The sequence below is a fragment of the Lepisma saccharinum genome, chromosome 5 (genome assembly GCF_977018435.1).
Source record: "Lepisma saccharinum chromosome 5, izLepSacc3.1, whole genome shotgun sequence".
In the NCBI taxonomy this organism is placed as follows: Eukaryota; Metazoa; Arthropoda; class Insecta; order Zygentoma; family Lepismatidae; genus Lepisma; species Lepisma saccharinum.
The window spans coordinates 5,648,689-5,661,628 of record NC_139233.1 but is presented as its reverse complement, the minus strand read 5'-3'; the positions used below and the strand labels follow the sequence as shown (position 1 = coordinate 5,661,628).

The following is a 12,940-nucleotide window of genomic DNA, read 5'->3' as shown; positions in this document are numbered from 1 at the left end:
AATAACGTCTCACGCATTTATCTATGTACAGTTTATTTACACATCTACCCTTCGCTGTATATACATCTTTTCATTACAGATCCAATTGCAAATGCTCCAAGTTGCCTCTTGCCCCATCACAGAGAAAAATGCACTTCTCAGGACTTCACTCTACGAGCGCGCTATTTAGCGTACGGCTTACACCCCTCTCGCCGTTTATCACACAAGAGTCCATATGCCGTCCTGTCATCAGTGCAGTACATCTTATTTGCGCTACGAGTGCACTATTTAGCATAGCACTAACCCACCCCTGCTGTTTACCACGCAGAGGTCCCTAAACATATGGCGCTCACTCTCTGAGTGTGTCTACCAATCCATAAAAACTGCCTCAATCCATCGGGTCTTATCAGAGAGCGAGCAACTTCCTACGTATCTGAGAGCCTGGGATTCTGAGATATGAGAGAGCTCGTGACAAGTCGGAACCTGGTATTTATACCTCCAACAAACGACCCACCCCCAACCACCAGGGCAAGGCCCTATTGTTACCTCTCAAACAGGGAAGCCGTTGAGGGAACGCAACCGGTGGCTTCCCCGGCTACTGGACAAAAAGCAACCTAGGCCAGAGCATTTACAAATATCCAAACTTTTACACATATACTTTCCATTTTGCAGCTGTGTGCATAAAAACCACACAGCACAAGTAAACTTGTTAAATGTGTACCTTTGAAACTAGCCCACAAACAGTCTTGTTTGCGATGGTGTCGAGAGCACTGTACTTGGGCTGCTGAAGAATGGGTAGTTCTAATCACAGATGAAAGCTGGTTCAGTCTCACGTCTGATTCTGGACGTCAGTACATCAAGCGTGAACCTGGGACACAGTACAAGCAAGAAAATATTGTGGAAAGGAACAAAAATTGTATCGGGAATCATGGTCTGGGCTGGCATTGTGGTAAATGGATGTAGTGAGTTGCAGCTACTGGAATGAGGATTGTTGACAGGTGAAAGGTGTTTAATGATGTCATCCTCCATTGTTAGCCTGTTTCATGGAGCTGTAGGTCCGAATTTCATTTTATGCATGATAATGCTCATCCCCATGGCAGAGCAGTAGAGCAGCTGTGGCCGACCTCCTTGAGAATATCCATCTAATGGAGTGGCCTACCTACTTCTCAGACCTCAACTCAATACAACATGTGTGGGATGCTTTAGGCAGACATGTTGCGGAGAGGAGACCTCACCAGTAATGCTGGCAGAACTCCAAAGGGCCCTCCACGAGGAGTGGAATGCTTTGCTGCAGGAACTCCTTAATAATCTTGTTCTGAGTATGCAGCGCCGATGTGAACTGTGTATATCAGTCACAGGAGGGCATACCCCATGCTGATTCACCTGTGGTTCATCACAGAGAGCGATTGTGTATGTTGTTCTGGACATATGCCCATAGGCTTCTGTTGGATGCTGATGAAGCAGTTTCAAAATACACTGTGTGCTGCATTCAGTTTCATACCAGATGATTCGTGATTATGTAGAATAGTGTGTTCTGTAATATAGTTCTTCTTTGTACCAAAATATCTTTGCTTCAAACTCCTATGTATGAATATAATCGGTATGCATGTTCCGTGCTTAAGTTTTGGACACCAGCGTACAAAATAACCAGCAACCCAAATATTGCAAAACGAATGTGATGAATTCCAACAGCCACTTGCTGTAAGAGATTTCTACATGATAATAGTTCAAAACATGATCCTTTTCCCTAGAGTATTCAATATACCTACAATTCTCATGTAACTCTACCAGTAATATCCAGTACATCAAACTGGAGTACAGTTTGCCCACAATAAATTTGAATTTCTTGCTAGTCTTTCATTTCTTTGTTCAAAAACCTACCTTAAGTGCACTACTACAAAAATGTGGATTTTTTTCCACAAAAACAGTAACTTTACTAAACATTTACATAAGTTTTCCAGAAAAACAAAATTTCCCGACTTTTCCAAACTGGTTGACAACCTGGCAAAACAAGATTATGAACTCAAAGCAAATCTGCCAGAGGTTGGTTTAATTGCCCTACGGGTGCTGTCTACATGGTACCAGTTGGTTATAGTCTCAACAGTATAACATGACCAAGTCAAATTGGCAATAATATTTCCATTGCTTTAAGCTGTACCACTATGATAGGTGACCTGAAGGTTTGAACAGCAGCAGTTAGATCACTGCACAAAGAGGTGAGGAATACAACACAACAATAGCTGTCTTTCAAGAAATAAGCCATCAAGGTCAAGAAATCCCAAAATCTGAAAAATGCATATGCTTAAAATTACTTCTAGAGCATTCACACAAATCTCTGTTTGGTTTGCTTTCTCTGCTGTCTTCATTTTCCTTCTCCATAATTAATTATCCAGCTCATATCTATACTTTCATGTACTTTCCTTATCATACCATTTCGCAGATAAACTTTACACATTTTCAAAATCATCTTTGTCAATGCACTGCCTCATTTTCATCTTGTATTCTTCTGTCTTCAGAATATGATAAAGAACTATGATTATATTGTGCAACTTAACTTAGGCTACATAAAGATACAAAAAAAAAAAGTTAAGCAAAACTGGAGTTTTAACACTACAGTTATCATTCACAGTGTCACAGTCTGAAGTATACTGTTACACAAGATAAATTGAAATCTGGGCAGAAGTAAGGTGATTGATTTAAGGAGGATACAAATTAGTGCACAAAATTTATGATTGCAAGCCAGTACCTGCTTTGGTGATCCTAATTTTTAGATATATAAACATGACTGTGAAATGTATTTTGAATGCCTTTAATGAAAGAACGTGTAATATTTAATTCCGTACTTCAGATATCTGAAGAATGGGTTTGTAATTAGGTTTTGTGCAATCAGTTTGACTTTCATTGTATTTAGCATCAACACCTTAATCCAACTAGAAGCATAAGTGCAGATTTGATTAAATTCACCAAAAGAATGCACATTCTGACTTGGAAGCTTGACATGATTGATATATTGAGTTGGTGTTTTAAGTCCACTTTATGCACAGTAAAGCTAATCGGGACTGGACCTACAGTTCATAGTGGGATCCGAACCACAGTGTGTCTCCACCGGGTATCAAACCCAAGACCCCTTGATTACACGGCAATGACGCTACCACTGCACCATCAGGGAGGCCCAGAACTTGACACAATACATATATATTTGTTACGTGTTAGGTTCATGAAAAAGTTAAAATCTTTCATGAGACAAGGCAACATAAGAGTAGATGGATATACTATCATACCTTGTAATTTTGTACTTTCAATTTCTGGTAAGTCAAGTATTAAAATCCCATGTTACTATATATCCTGATGTTTTTAACCCAACTTAAAAAAAGAAAAAAGTTTCATTATTCTAGGTAAGCATATAGCTTAACCATACTCTGCAATGTCACAAATTAGGTCATATTTGCTGTCTCATATTGACCAAACGAGTTGAGTCTAAAAGTTGAGATTTTTACTGCAAGTTAGATTTATGCCAAATTTCAGATTTTTTCATTAGGACTCATCCGAGATATTTAATCATGAAAACTGTCCAAATTCCATAAACGGCCATGTTTGAAGCCATGCTGAAAAAAGGGGTACATTTCTAATAACTAAAATGTTATTTGCAGGCACCCTGCAGGTAGGTTTACACAGGAAAAAAAATCCAATCCTTAGATCAGTGGTTCCCAAACTGTGCGCCACGGTGCCCTGGGGCTGGTTTACAGGGTATTAAGGTTTCTGTAAACTGCAACATGAGCAAAAAAAGGCTTGCGCCATGTTGGAAAAATGGCCGTCCCACGAGAACTAAGGACAGGATTTTATTTTAACATTGGTTTTGATATCTAGAAACATGTACAAACCTATGTACTAAAATGAAAATTTTCTAAAAGGACCATGCAACCAATTATTTTAAAACTGGTTGATTTGACATGGAATGACCCAGTGGTTATTATTTCTATGTCTGTGGATATACAGACAATCTGTATCAGTATGCTCACTGTAGAACAGTGGTTCTCAAACTTTTTCTTTTCAATTCTTATTCCCCCCCCCAAAAAAAAAAAACATTTAAGACTGCACTTATATTCTGTGATGATTAGTTTTGCAATAAATATAAGTAGGGGATTGCATGTAAAAATAAAACTGTGTCATGATAAAGGCATGGTCACAATGGATCCAGTCTGAGCTGAACTTTTAGACATGCATGTAAATCAGTGTGGGCAGTCACTCGCACTGAGCTACCCTCACATGTACACACAAGTTCATTGAGTGGTATTGAATCTCTCTTTTGCCATGGACAAATTTCAACAGGAATGTAGTGCTGTGGACACTTTATACTTGACTTCTTGCATTGTTTGGTTGACAATAGTTAGCGATAAAGTTTATTGGTTTGATTTACAAACATAACATACTCCGAGACATATCAATCAAGAACCATCAGAATTGAGAGGTAAGAAGCTATGGCTTGAAATTAATGTTTTGTTATTAAAAATATGCATAAATGGTAAAATTTTATCACAATTCTCATTAACAAACTCCTTTCACCCTCTATTAAGTTTCAAGAAAGGGTTTAACAACAGTAACATTTTATCAGTCATTTTAATACATTCTGCACATCAAACTCTACCACCACACTGACAATTTTCCTGATGAAATGCGACCATCACCAAAACATCAAGTCAGATGAACTCAGCAGAACGCAGCAATGCAAATGTTCCACCTCATCATCGGTACTAGTTTGATCCCAGTCCATTGCACTAGTTCTCCAGGAACAGGATACAAAAGAGCGAGTGTAGGAAGAATGATGGAAAGCAAAGCAGTAGGTATGGTGTACATGGACGTCCACAAGGATTTTTTCCTGGGAGGGGCAAGGTATTTTTTCTGGGGGGAGGGCAAACAAGGCACATTTTCCCCATAATAGTGTTGTCTCCCCAAAAAACATTGCTCCAATATTCATGTTCGTGCAATAATTAACATATATTATTGTGGCTGGAATTAAATTATATGCGTGAAATATATAATTTTTGGTTGACTAATTTTCCAAGGAAGGAGACCTTCTGGACGTCCATGGGTGTACTGTTGTACACAGCAAAAGTCAAATTCTGGGAAATAAAAATATTGTTCCATTCGAAATCTTTACCAGGCTTAGAGCACAGTTCAGGGACCAAGAACTCCTGTGCAATGACCACCACAAACCTCCTTCAAAACTACTCTGCACAGAACAGCAGCGAAAGTGTATTGCAGTCATGGTGTCTACATGGAAAGAATGTAACATGCTTTCATTGAAATACAAACAAAGGTGTTCTAGACAAATTTGTATCTAAAAGCTCCTTGCACTTGTTATGTTCGAGAGATATGTGTTGACATATACCAGTGTTCACACATAGATAATAAATTTACGGGCCAAATAAGTTGATTGATAAGTTTGTAAGAATCACAGGATTCTTTGGACAAAAGTCAAAGTTTGTTATGTGTCCACATTATGTTCATAAAGGCTAATAGGGAGGATAGTTTAAAGTGAGATCCGAACAACTGTGCAATGTCTGTCCAATGGGGATCAGATCCAAGACCTGTTGATTAAAAGTTGAGTGTTCACACCACACCATTGTGAAAATTCAAATGATTCTTTTGAATAGTTTGAATTGTTGTTTAAAGTCCACTTTATGCACAGATAGGCTAATCGGGACTGGACCTAGAGTTTAAAGTAGGATCCAAACCATGTGCAATGCACATCCACAGAGTATGGAACCCGAGACCCCTTCATTACAAGGCAACAACATTACCACTGTGCCATTGGGAAAAACCCAAACGATTCTTTTGGGCACAGCACAACTTTTGTCATTTTTGTTTTGTATTGGTGTATTTTAGTTAGTTTATATTGTTTAATATCTCTGCATTGCTCATGAGGATGTGTAATGCTTTTGATTGTGTACAGATTTTTAAAAATTGTACCCAAGAAGAAATGGAAAATAACTGAAATAAAGTGTGAAGTTTAGAGAAACTCATCTGATAATTTTAAGTCGCAAAAAGTGTTCATTTGTGAGGAAAAATTGTCATGAAAAGTAGGTTGCGTGTCATTATCATTAAACTGTAAATTAACGTGGTACATGCTGGTCAAGTGCCGATTGTACACATGCATTTACTACATGAATCAGTTCTTACTGATAGCTGCAAGCATACAATGAATTTCTTCCTGTGTGTCTGCAATAGAAGTAATTTTGCATTTATATATCTGCGATGGTTGCAATTGCCATGTGAAAATTTAGCTACAATCATATTCTTCCATGCTTACAGGGTTAGATGAGGAGGTCACTTTAGAAAGCTCTCAGCAACCTGATCCATACCTTAGCTTGAGCATTCCCTGCCACTCTCCCTCTATGAACCATTCGTCAGTAGGTGGCAACAACAGTAAGTCTCGCAAATCCAGGAACATGTGACGAACTATTGCTTATGGTGATCTGGATTCTTCTAACTGAACATGAAGAAAATCACGATGTGGTTGTTGTATGTACCACTGAGGCAATCATTTCTATTCCGTCACAAACTGTGATTCCTGACAAAGCAGTCTAACTCCAGAGTGAATTGTTGCAAAAGGAGAGAAATCACACTAAAGCAATGCCTGTCACTTGGGAACAAGGTGGATCAATTTAAATCAGGTGATATTTTTTAAAAAAAAAAAATCACTTTAAAGAAATAATTTATGGAATAATGTACATAAGGATTTTGTGGATTAACAGAATCACTATTGGTGAAAGTACATTAATCTCGTAATAATTGAATGATGTTTGTTATGCTCTAAGAGAGAAAAAGAAAGGAAACAAAATATGTGTATTGATGGGGTGAAGCTTATATGAAAGGAAATGTGATATGTACACATACTTAAATTTATCTTGATTTAAAATTCAGTAAATTTTATAGGTAAAAATAGCAAAAAAATTGTGTAGAAAAATATACAATATACTAATCGTGTTAAACCATAAATAGTGTCATTATCATTAAACTGTAAATTAATGTGGTAGCTGATATTTTGCAAACTTATCATTCAAAAAATTGCCAAAATTAAACTACAAAGTATGTAAAAAATAAAAGTTACAATTATAAAGTACATCCAGAATGTTTTATTTTCACTGGAAAAAAAGTTACTGCAATTATTATAGTTTCATTAACCCACTCAACAAACATTTCCAGAGTAGGTTCATATATTCAGTATCGGAAAAAAGAAACTTATATTTACAGATAATTTGTTATTTGCTTTGATCAAACAGTTCAAATATTTTACAGGGCTGTTTACTAGAAAAAGCCTTTCTATAAAAAAAAACCATTTTCTAATAAAAATCAAGAAGAGAGATTTAAATTTAAAAAAATTAAAAAATATTTTTTAAATAAAAACCATGATTTTTATCCACCCTGCTTGGAAACGAACCAATCAACAACCAGGGTGGCTACAAACAAGCAGAAATGAAATTCCCATACTTTTCCAGGTTTTCCAACATAAAATTTACATTTTTCCCTGACAATTACAAACTAAACTATTAGGCGCATCCAGAAAGTAAGTTTCCCACTCGCCCACAGGTGGCAGGCCATGCGTATTGAAACCGGTTTTGCGCATGCGTGAGAGGCACATGCCCTGGCTAGTGAATGTCCTAGAAGATGCCTCCCGAAAGTCCCCAGTAGCATCGTGGCAGCGATGAAACATGACGGCTCTTATTCCATCTCCCGCCGCATGCAAGGTTCATTCGGTGATCCAAGTTCTTGAACGCACAAAACATACAGCCGATCAAAATTCACCAGCAAGCAGCAGTCCATGCATTGGCATCACAGTGGATCTCCATGCAGAACGAACTTCAAACAGACTGTGTCGGCAAGTGATGTGCATGGTGTTCTGGGATAGACAAGGCATTCTGCTTATAGAGTTTCTGCCCCGAGGTGAGACTGAACACTAACCGTTACTGTGAAACACTGGAGACATTGTGACGAGCCATTCAGAATAAGCAACGTGGTAAGCTTAGTGCCGGGTTGATCTTGCTGCACGACAATGCGAAGCCGCATATGACTAGGTGCACTGGAGCCCTTCTGGCAGGTTCGGTTGAGAGGTTTTCGATCATCCATCATACAGCCCGGATCTCGCTCCCAGTGATTACCACCTCTTCTTGCACCTGAAAAAGTTCCTGTCCGGTCAACATTTTCACAGCGACGAAGAGGTTCAGACGGATGTCACACAGTGGTTCGGCGTCCAGGAGGCAGACTTCTATGACGCAGGTATACAGAAGTTGGTTCCACGCTGTGACAAGTGCCTGAATTCCATCGGGAATTATGTTGACAAGTAACTGGACAAGTGGTGTATCTGTGGCAATAAATCATTGAATGAAATAATGTTTCCTTTTTGTGTACAACCCCAGGGGAACTTACTTCCTGGATGCGATAATAAATCGATGTTTTTGCAAATGAAAATAATAAACTCATACAGATCCAGGTATGGATTTGTTAAGTACCATATTATCTTCTATGAAATTGACTTAATTTCTTTATTCTCTATGATTTGAATTCAAACAGCAAAAATGTGAATTTGGAAAATTAATACAATTCACAAGATAGGGAAGGATTACAGAATTTTATCATATGCAGTAACTTTAAAAAAATACTTGATTATTTTTAAAGGTACGACTAAATGAGATATGAGTGAAGAGTGATTTAGAAATACAATTTGTAATTTATCAGTCTCCTTGTGCATTCTCGGTATTATATGTTGATATTTCCACTTTGGAACCCTCTGCTTGCAAGAACCATGAGTGAAACAATTGAATTGTACAAAAGTGTCATATTTCCTTACATTATCAATGGGATTTCTGCTTCAGTACAGTATATCCAAGTGAAGTACTGTGAAACTGACAACATGCAGTTATACCATTATTGCTGACCAAAAGGGTATGTAGGTATTAGAAATTTAATGCAAGCAAATTATAGAATTGCATTGTATAGATACCTGATCTAGCTAACCACACATTAAAACAGGAACACACTGTTAATAACAGCTTCTGAAAGTTCATATACGAGGGGCATCCTGAGAAAGCTCCAATGGTGCCTATACGCAGCACTAGTGGTCGGAGAGCAACACACACACATGCAGACAGGAAGAAGTGGCATGTAGCTGTAATCTGGTACAGTTGCAATGCAGCCGTTTTAGGACAGTTCTAGGTTAAAGATTGCAACTCCCATACAGTCTCCCACCGACTGCGATGTAGCCTACGCACACTCAGAATTTGACACAGAGCCACCAGCAATCGTGTGAGGTGTGCAGACCGGACGTCGTGAGTGATAGTATGGTCAGACGATGGTGCAGACAATTCACGGAAGGCCAATATAATATAATAATTTGATTTCAGTCATAATAATTTACATTAATTATTATAATGGAGATGCAGGAATGCGATAATATGAAAATCTAGAGGTATTTTTTGATAGGGGAACACTATTATCGAGGTAATATACTCCATGGTAAAATACCATGCTTGTCCCGTGGATAAAATCTGCAAACTTCCATGATTAGGGGGTCATTTGCCCACCCCCCTGCCCCCTGTGTGCACGCCTATGGTCTTAAGTATTTTCGTGACAGTTTAATATGTTGGAACAGATTTTTGAGGAAGTAAAAGTAAAGTGCTTCCCTGCACTTTGCCATGAAAGTGTATAGGGGTGTGGAGTTAGGGCCCCACACTTTCTTGATCATGGCTGAAAGTGGTGGTGATGTGATCAGCACCATGCTCCTGGCTACCTGTATCCCTCAAAGTTTCCTCCAGGTAACTGAGGATGATGCTGGGTGGGCGCCGGAGCAGTTTGAATAGGTGGAAAACATCCCGGTTCTCCTGCAGGGGATTGACCCCGGGTCTCTCACATGGTAGTCAGACGCTCTAACGACTGAGCTCCATTATTTCTCGCTCGACAAATGCCGATGGTGCGCACTTAGCACATTTTGTTTCTTTAAACCTAGAAAAGACAAGAATTTTGGATTTCACGGAATTTTTCGTTGTTTTAGGACATATTTTTAAAAAAATCACTAAAATGCCAACAATCTTCTGAAAGTGAAATATTTTGCACTGGCACAAACAGTAAATCATATTTCATCCATTAGATGAAGAATTTGGAAGGAGAGAAGATTAAGTATGGTGTTCAGCAGAAAAAATTACTTTTAGTAATAGGATAGTAGAAGATATGGAGGGAGGGAGGAGGGTGCATGTCCTTGGCCTTGACTTGAGAGGGATGGGTACATAGGTGCATGTTTATGTCATGTGGTGTCATCTATTTATTTAATATACACATCTTTTACACAGGAACATCTCTTGCAGAAAAATGATGTTTATAATTAAACACATTCCAGGACTTATTCATGTTTTCTCGGATCTTCAGATCAATGGGAACAATTGTGTATTTTTCTTAATGAACATAGCTTTCTTGCTACTCTTGGCTATCATGACTGAGAATGACTGAGTGAAACTGATGAAAGTATATTCAGAAAGGAACACCGATGCCTTTGTGGTAATTTTTACAATTTTAGGCATATCAGTAAGCTACATGCACCTCCATGCAATAAAGGGCAATGTCCCTTACTAATAACTAGGGCTAGGATTTTTATGACCTAAAAATCTCCAAAATATGCAAAATAAAATATGCCCTTATGTCCTAAAATTTTACAAAGTATGCACTATAATTTAAAAACTATGCCCTTATAACTAGACTGTTTCAAACATCAATATCTAACTTATGCTGAAATATTTTCATGTACATACTATTTTAAGTTCACTTTATGGGCTCTGATGAGTTGAAATGAACAATGAATACTTTCTGTAAATTTTCAATTAAAAATGAAAAAGATTTTGCTGCAGTAAAAAAAAAAACCTCGAGTGGACATGGGAGTAAGAATGAATCCACTTGGAAAATGACTGTATATTTCTTGAAAAAACAAAAATATACTGAATATGACCGAAAATCCATCAAAATATGGTTTATCACATAGAAATGGCCAAATATGCCCTTAAAAAGCACCTAATTCAATGAATTTCTACACTTGAGAAAAAGTGGGAATATAATCAGTGTCCATCAGCTATTCATTGATTTCAAAAAAGCATATGATTCGGTTAAAAAAGATAACTTATATAATATATTAGTAGAGTTTGGAATACCTAAGAAGCTTGTTAGTATGATAAAAGTATGCACCAGTGAAACAGAAAGTAAAATTCGTGTGGGTATTAATGTGTCTGACAAATTTACAATTCATGATGGGTTAAAACAAGGAGATGCATTATCTCCATTACTCTTTAATTTTGCCCTGGTATATGCTGTTAGGAAGGTAAAAGAAACTAAAGAACGACTAAAATTAAATGGCGTGACTCAGTTGTTAGCATATGCTGATGATGTAGACTTATTAGGGGATGATATAAATACAATTAAGAATAATGGTAAACATTTCTCAAAACTGCTAAAGAGATAGGTTTGGAAGTTAATAAAGAAAAAAACTAAATATATGCCTACAGGCCGAAACCAAGTGTTAGGTAATAATCAAAATCTAATTATTGATAACAACTCGTTTGAACCAGTTTCCAAATTCAAGTACTTAGGAGTAATACTAACAAATGAAAATGATATTAAAGAAGAAATAAAAAGTTTCTATATTACCAAAAAAAATATGCTAAGTCATAAAAATCCTAGCCCTACTAATAAGAAAATACAGGACAAGGTGCAAATTGAAACAAAGAGAACCTTCATTAAATTAGGAACACACAGGAGATGTACTATGTAGATTTTCAGCGAAAAATGGCAGGTTCGACCAGGGTCTCTGACATACAATGATATTGATCTACCACCGAGTACCTGGTTCCTGGTACTACGTAATACATCTCCTGTGTGTGCCTAATTTAATTGATTGACATCTCTACACTGGGAGGAACCAGGCAACGTCAACGTCTATAGTGTTTCAAAGGCAACAGATCCCGTTGCAGTAGCACTTGCAGAGAAGATTCCACACAGGTAAAACAGCACCAGCGAAAAATCAGGCAAAGCCAGGCCAGCTCGGTAGTTCAGTGGTAGAGCAATGGCACGTTATGCCAGACCCGGGTTCAAGTCTTGGTTGAGCCTGCATTTTTCGCTGAAAATCTACAAAGAGAACCTTGTTCTAAACCAATCATGCTGAGTTGAACTCATCAAGGGTTAAAAAAAGTTATTTCTCTTGTAGTTTACGGTAAATTACAAGACATAATTCTACTATACAAGCAACATGTAGATATACAAGAAAAAATTGATTGAGAGGTTCTCAATAAACACAAAAGATTATCTTAACTTATCAGCCTTGTTTGAAGGAGTTTGAACCAGTACATAGAACTTATGAATTTACAATGCAAAAAGTGTATATTTTGAGAAATATTTGGTACCCTTGACCATCTGTACCCTCTTGAGAAAGTGAAATATTTTGCACAGCTTATGAATATTATGCTGTTTATGAAGATCTTCAGTTGTTTTTTTAGCTTGCAGAAATATGTTATTGTGAAGTAAAGTACGTCTGTTACCTTACCATGAAAGACAGAACAGCCAAAAGGCTTTGCGCAGTGAATATTGCACCCAAAACGACATTCCACAACAGCAGTTACAATTTTACATCATTAGGTCAGGATTGTTAGGTTTGTGGCTGATAGTTATTTTCAACGCGTTCTTTCGCTATTTGAACGGTTCTTACTAATAAAAGGCAGTGAAAGTACTACAAAATGGCAGGTTTTTACTTACATGGACCATACTTCGGGATCAAATATCTCCATTATTTTAGTTTTCTGCATGCTGAAACCAATTTTATATTACGTGAAACATCGAAATCTGTCAATTTAAAAAAAAAAATCAACATATTTCTCAAGGGGTACAATGGGTCAACATATTTAACCTTTTGGACTGCCAGAAAATCTAC

The 12,940-nt window shown here is 37.4% G+C and overlaps 1 protein-coding gene across 7 annotated transcripts in view; it reads right to left on the bottom strand.

Moving 5' to 3' along the window:
- MEP-1 (zinc finger protein MEP-1) overlaps positions 1 to 12,940 on the bottom strand; it is a 64,365-nt gene that overhangs the window by 28,193 nt on the left and 23,232 nt on the right. The window lies entirely within an intron of this gene.